Raw genomic sequence first — 7,473 nt, forward strand, 5'->3', positions numbered from 1 at the left:
GCAGGAAAAGTCACCACTAAACTGTTTGAGCACATGAATGAATACAGAAGAAATGTTCACGTTGGGGACAGTCAGTACCAGTTGCTGAAGATGTTCTACGGAATTAATCAAGGTATCTGACTGCCTGCTACACCACATGGGCAATTTGATCTTCCACTCAACACTATTTTCCCTGAACTCCAGAGGTGAGAACCTTCTCTCCAACACTTCCTTGCATCTTACCACCCTCTGGGATTTAACCTCAATTGACATGCAATACCCTCTTCTCTTTCTTTCACCTTTATTATTATTTTTTATAAATTTTTATTTTTTCTTCTTATTTACTTGGTTTCCCTTTATTACTTTTTTATATTAGTGCTACCCTTCTCTCCCCCTGCCCCTGACCATGTTTGAGTTTCACCAACTACATTTTCAATTTCCTTATAGTTTTCAATTTCACTATTCATTTCACTTCTCATTTCCCTTCTTCTTAATCCAACTTTACTTCTCACTCTGTCTTTCCGTCATCTTTGCACTGCAGCTACCTTAGGGTTTATTCATGTACTTCTCTTTAACTTCTTTTCTATCTCTGCTGCCTTTCCCTTCATCTTTACTTTCCCTCATCATCACAACAGATCTGTCTCTTTCATTCTAGGGTCTAGACAACCTACTGCTTATTTCTAACCTCTCCCAGGAAAGGAACTAATAGTTCAGAATGCTACAAGTTTCTTTCACTTTATAGAATACTATCAGCGGTACTTGGAATGTTAACTCATGAGGGTAAGTACTTGCCAGTCATTCTGTCTCTTTGAAATTTAGTTTTAAATTTAATGTATAGACATAGTTAATCATTAATTATACATAATGAACCTATATACACCATATCAACTGTAACATTCATTTATTGTCGTCATCATCATCATCATAACATTTACACCAATTAGCCATTGTGACATTCATAACTAGGTGAAGGACTCTCCAGTTTTATATGCATTATTCTTTTCAGCTAAATGGAACTATGTAGCTTCTGATTTTTTTCTAGCCACTTACTATTAATCTTTGTCTCATTTTTTCTTATCCAGCAAAGGGCTACCTTAGTCTGTGAACATTTGATTTACATTTTCATTACAAATTATGTCTTCCATTTCAGTCTGTTACATGATCTGTTTGTTTCCCTACTTCTCGTAGTACCAGTAACCCCTGACATACATCTCTCCATATCATGCTGTGTTTTTGAATGGGATTCACATCGTATGTTCAGATCTCACTGCCGTAGATCAAAACTGATTCTAAATTTTCATTTTCAAATACACTGAAAGTGTAGATTTTGAAACCGTATTTAGTTTGCCAAAGCACTTCCAACAATTTTTACTCTTTTTTCCAGCCATTGCCTTAAATTACTCTAACCAAAAAGTACATCACCTGGTTCTATGACTTCATTCTTAGTTTGTAAATTTTCTTTTTATGCATTGATACACATTATTTTAGTTTTATTATAATTGATTTTCAAGGCTATTTGCAAACTTGCTCTCTTAAGGTCTCTCATTGTTGAAGCCATAGAGAGTGAGGTACAGGATAGAAATTGTAGGAGAAGACAAAGATTGGAATAAATACAACAAATAATCGAGGACGATTTGTGTAAGTGCTGCTTGAGAAGAAGTGATTGATACAAGAGAGGAAATTATGACAAGCTCAGCAGAACATTCAGAAAGCCTATAAGAGGAACAGAAGGGTCAATCATAGCAGGAATGGAATACACTGAGTCTGTGTAATGACTAGAAGTGATTTTGTTAATATATACTACAAAATGTTCCCTATTCTCTCAAAGTGTAGTTGCACTCCTCAACATTGTTAACAGATCTTTAAAGCAAACTCTGTTATTGTATTTGTTCATCATTAATAGTCTTTTTCCATATTACTATAAGTGCATTTATGTTCACAAAATGATTATTAAGTTCATTCTTTCTTTTTATCCATTTATTCATTGTGTTGCGTCGATCCCATCGTGAAGTGAGGCCTGAAGGATATAGAACAAGCTAAAGTACACATTAACAAAGTGTAGCAGTTGTACAAAAGAAATTTTATTTCTTGATCGGTTTCAGGCTCCTACTACCCTTCTTCACACAATTAGAATGTACTGTTATCCATGAGACTACAGTACCATGTTGCATACAACAGCTTATTTTTGATGCTCACTACTAACGCAATTGTCCTAACCTTATGAAGAAGTGCTCTAGGTGTCTGAGACTGCTAAAGTCATAAAATTTCTTCTGTGCAAGTGGTTGCTGACTGTTTGAACAAATGTACTTACAGTTGGTGAAGATAGATTAAGCACTAAATTGAAGCAGTTATTATAACTTATGTTAATCACTAACTCTTTCTTTTACATTTGCTCATTCATTTATTAATTTCTTCACTCATTGCATTCCACAAATATCGCCAAGAAGGAGAAATTCAAGGTCATGGAACAGATAGTCATATATTTACAACACAAAAGCAAAAAGAGAATCTTAATGTGTACATTGCATTAATAATAAACTGTCACAACAGTGATTAATGTTATTTTATGTGTGACAGCTGAATATAATCTAATCAACTAAAATGAAAGCTCCTACTATGAAAAAATTCCGCTGTTTCCTCAGTTGTATTAAATAAAATAGTTGCTGTTTAGCTCCTATTTGTAAATTCATATATGCTTCACTATTCTTGTATTACTCAAACAAAATAACTGCCTTAACGGACAAGCCAAAATGTTATGACTGCTGTCCACCACAAGACTGAATGCACCGTGATGTCACTACAGGCACATGGTGTGGTAAGGAAAGTATGTTAGCAGAGCAGGGGCAAATTGGAAATCATGCAAATGATGATACATGCTGTAAGTGGGTTGGTTGGAAGTTACATATGATCACCTTCTCAAGAATTAAAATTATTTTTATTTGGTATGATATGAAACTCATAACACTTGTTAATTTGTTGACACGTACTACAGTATTGGAGTTTCCTAGCAACCAACTAACTCTGACTAGATATGTTATATTATTGACAAAACTAAGGTTCAAATGGCTCTGAGCACTATGGGACTCAACTGCTGTGGTCATAAGTCCCCTAGAACTTAGAAATACTTAAACCTAACTAACCTAAGGACATCACACACATCCATGCCCAAGGCAGGATTCGAACCTGCGACCGTAGCAGTCGTGCGGTTCCAGACTGTAGCGCCTTTAACCGCTCGGCCAGACAAAACTAAGGAAAGTTGCCTATCCTCTCAGGTGAATCCATGAGTAGGCAGCAAGATGATGTGTTATAATGCAACAGATTTAGTTTTAGTACTGGAGTATGCAATAACACCTTCTAATACACTTCTCAATACATTATATTGAATATTATGTTATATTCACCTATGACTGCATTTATTCCACACACATTTTTTATTCAGTATTTAACATTCTTTTGAATGCTTGAATGTTGTCTGAGTATCAAAGCTGAATATACTATTTTAGTAACAAAACCATGAATCGGGATAAACAGAAATAGTGTATTTATGCATCTCCATTCTCAACTATATATGACGGTAGTATCTGTTCCCGAAAGAATAGTTACCGTGGATGACCATGCAGCTTTGCTAGAAATGAAATGATAATTAAATGAACACCCTCGCTGCAAGCAGGCGTTGATACACTTCATTGGGGACATGTTGAAAATGTGTGCCCCGACCGGGACTCGAACCCGGGATCTCCTGCTTACATGGCAGACGCTCTATCCATCTGAGCCACCGCAGGCACAGAGGATAGTGCGTCTGCAGGAACTTATGCCTTGCACGCTCCCCGTGAGATCCACATTCCCAACATGTCTACAACACTACATTCGTAGTGCGCCTAATAGATGTTTGCCCATCATACTCATTCCTCGTGGCAGATTAATCTACCAAGTCCCGCACGAGTTCGGGCATAGCGTGTGCGTTCGCACAAGAAGGTCAAAGGCCGGGAACCCAAATTTTTAACTATATATCACGGTAGTATCTGTTCCCGAAAGAACAGTTACCGTGGATGACCATGCAGCTTTGCTAGAAATGAAATGATAATTAAATGAACACCCTCGCTGCAAGCAGTCGTTGATACACTTCATTGGGGACATGTTGAAAATGTGTGCCCTGACTGGGACTCGAACCCGGGATCTCCTGCTTACATGGCAGACGCTCTATCCATCTGAGCCACCGCGGGCACAGAGGATAGTGCGTCTGCCACGAGTAATGAGTATGATGAGCAAACATCTATTAGGCGCACTACAAATGTAGTGTTGTGGACATGTTGGGAATGTGGATCTCACGGGGAGCGTGCAAGGGATAAGTCCCTGCAGACGCACTATCCTCTGTGCCCGCGGTGGCTCAGATGGATAGAGCGTCTGCCATGTAAGCAGGAGATCCCGGGTTCGAGTCCCAGTCGGGGCACACATTTTCAACATGTCCCCAATGAAGTGTATCAACGCCTGCTTGCAGCGAGGGTGTTCATTTAATTATCATTTCATTTCTAGCAAAGCTGCATGGTCATCCACGGTAACTGTTCTTTCGGGAACAGATACTACCGTCATATATAGTTAAAAATATGGGTTCCCGGCCTTTGACCTTCTTGTGCAAACGCACACGCTATGCCCGAACTCGTGCGGGACTTGGTAGATTAATCTGCCACGAGTAATGAGTATGATGGGCAAACATCTATTAGGCACACTACGAATGTAGTGTTGTGGACATGTTGGGAATGTGGATCTCACGGGGAGTGTGCAAGGGATAAGTCCCTGCAGACGCACTATCCTCTGTGCCCGCGGTGGCTCAGATGGATAGAGCGTCTGCCATGTAAGCAGGAGATCCCAGGTTCGAGTCCCGGTCGGGGCACACATTTTCAACATGTCCCCAATGAAGTTGTTCATTTAATTATCATTTCATCTCCATTCTTTTAAAACAATAAAGTTGAGTTAAAAAAAATAGTAATTCAATTGTGTAACACAATTTCTGCATAAAATATAGAATGTTATCATATAGCAAGTTCAGAAAAACATTATCAAAAAACAAAACTGGTTACCGAAATTGTAAACATACCTACAGTTATTAATGTATAACATAATGTACAAAGCAACTAATTGTATTGGAAGATGTATAAATGTTATAATTATGTAATTTAATAGAAATTTGTATAGTATAATAGTAACTGTTATACATTAATGTTTTGAACAATTTTGTATAAAAAAGAAATTGTCTTAGGAAACAAATAACTTCAAATGTTTATATCTTTAATGTAAAACTTACTGACACAGTCAAGTTTTTGTGAACATATAATTTCTCATAACAAAGCATGAGGTCTAATAATGAATTTAACATTATGCATCTTAAATTTTTATATAAGAATGGCGTAAGGTCAAGTTAATCAGTCGTCATTAAGTTATTCATGACAGTTGTTGTTAGCCATTCACAATTACATAAAGTTATGAGAGTGTTTGCCATGGAATATTAGTTGAGCAAATATGCAGTTGAAATGAAACAAATTATATTAATGGATGTAAACATGACTTTGGAAATTTTTGATAATACAAGTCTACTAGTGCTTCAAGTCATTGTCTCATTCTGTAGTTTTAAAAATATGATCTGTAATTCTTGAAAAACTTCTTGACAATAATCATATTCAGTCAGATAAGTAGGTAAATTTTTGTAATCAAATGCCATACATATATCTCTTATTGAAATATTACATGCTTAATATGTTTACTTTAGATAAACTGCAGCACCATTGCAGTCATGTACATGGTAGTATACTTTGATTAAAATAAATTTATGGTTGACATTTTGACAAATCAAGTGATGGGTTCCAGCCACTAGCCAATCAGTTCTTTCTTGAATGCCACATGATCGCTGTGTTGCCTTATTTATAGGTACGTGTAGAGCTTTGTCAAGCATGTCTGGCTGCAAGCCTACAATGCTATGCTCATCTCTGCAATCTGTCAATTACAAATTAATTTTATTTGAGGAATTGCATTATTTGATGTGCATTCATGGTGAAAGTGGTTGCCAATACATTATCTGATCAGAAGGCAATCTTCCTACCAAAATACTAAGATAGAAAGGGACTATACATAGACAAGCAAAAAATTTAGCCATCGGCCACATTATACAAATTGAATCAATCATACAACTTAAGAAAGATCATGGTTGACAAAAGATGTACAATAAAGACAGCTGATGATAAGAAATTCCTGCAAACATCTTATGACATGCATTTTCACAGAATAGACACAACACAAATGTAGAAGTAACAGGCAGTCATTGTGTATAAGGTATATTCTTTTTTTACAAAAAGTATGTTTAAGAAAAATTACAAAATATTTTTGATACACTTGTAGATTAGTTTTTCACATAATCATCATCCCATTTAATGTGCATGGTGAGCCATAGCACAAGCTTCTTTATGGCCTCCTCGAAGAACTCTCCTACCAGCTCCTTTCTCCACTTCATAACCTCTTTGTGCACCAACTCATGAGTTGAAAATTTAATTACATTCATGTCTACCTTTGGAAGGTGAAAATATGATAATCCGAAGGCACCAAGTTGGGGTATATGGGGTTTGGTTCAAAACATCCCAATCAAATGAGTTGTAACCAAGCAGGGTTTCCCACTGCTATCCTGTTTTGGTTTTACACTCCTTCAATAACTTAGTTGAGCAACGAACTTTTATTTTTCCATTTTCGCTACTCAGATTCTGATTACAGATACTGCAGCCTTCAGCCTCATAATACAGAATTCAGAAATAGTTTAAATAAAATTCCCCTAGTAAAATCTATTATTTCAGTACATTCTAACGTCTATTCTGAAAGTAATGAGCTAATTAGTTTTATTGGAAATGCATCCTATTAAAAGTTATGAACAATGACGTATATTGTGCAATACATATTAAGTAAAATTCGAGTGAGCTAATAGATCGAATCCCCCAAGAACCATAGACCTTGTCATTGGTGGGGAGGCTTGCGTGCCTCAGTGACACAGATAGCCGTACCGTAGGTGCAACCACAACGGAGGGGTTTCTGTTGAGAGGCCAGACAAACGTATGGTTCCTGAAGAGGGGCAGCAGCCTTTTCAGTAGTTGCAGGGGCAACGGTCTGGATGATTGACTGATCTGGCCTTGTAACATTAACCAAAACGGCCTTGCTGTGCTGGTACTGCGAACGGCTGAAAGCAAGGGGAAACTACGGCCGTAATTTTTCCCGAGGGCATACAGCTTTACTGTATGGATAAATAATGGATAAATGATTATGGCGTCCTTGTGGGTAAAATATTCCGGAGGTAAAATAGTCCCCCATTCGGATCTCCGGGCGGGGACTACTCAGGAGGACGTTGTTATCAGGAGAAAGAAAACTGGCGTTCTACGGATCGGAGCGTGGAATGTCAGAACCCTTAATCGGGCACGTAGGTTAGAAAATTTAAAAAGGGAAATGGATAGGTTAAAGTTA

At 37.3% G+C, this 7,473-nt stretch overlaps 1 non-coding gene across 1 annotated transcript; it reads right to left on the bottom strand.

Annotated features, from left to right (window-relative positions):
• Nucleotides 1–3,687: 3,687 nt before the first annotated feature.
• Trnat-ugu (transfer RNA threonine (anticodon UGU)) lies at nucleotides 3,688–3,762 on the bottom strand. Its single transcript has one exon. It is a non-coding gene; the product is annotated as a tRNA-Thr (tRNA).
• Nucleotides 3,763–7,473: the final 3,711 nt, after the last annotated feature.

This window comes from Schistocerca nitens, chromosome 8 (genome assembly GCF_023898315.1).
Source record: "Schistocerca nitens isolate TAMUIC-IGC-003100 chromosome 8, iqSchNite1.1, whole genome shotgun sequence".
In the NCBI taxonomy this organism is placed as follows: domain Eukaryota; kingdom Metazoa; phylum Arthropoda; class Insecta; order Orthoptera; family Acrididae; genus Schistocerca; species Schistocerca nitens.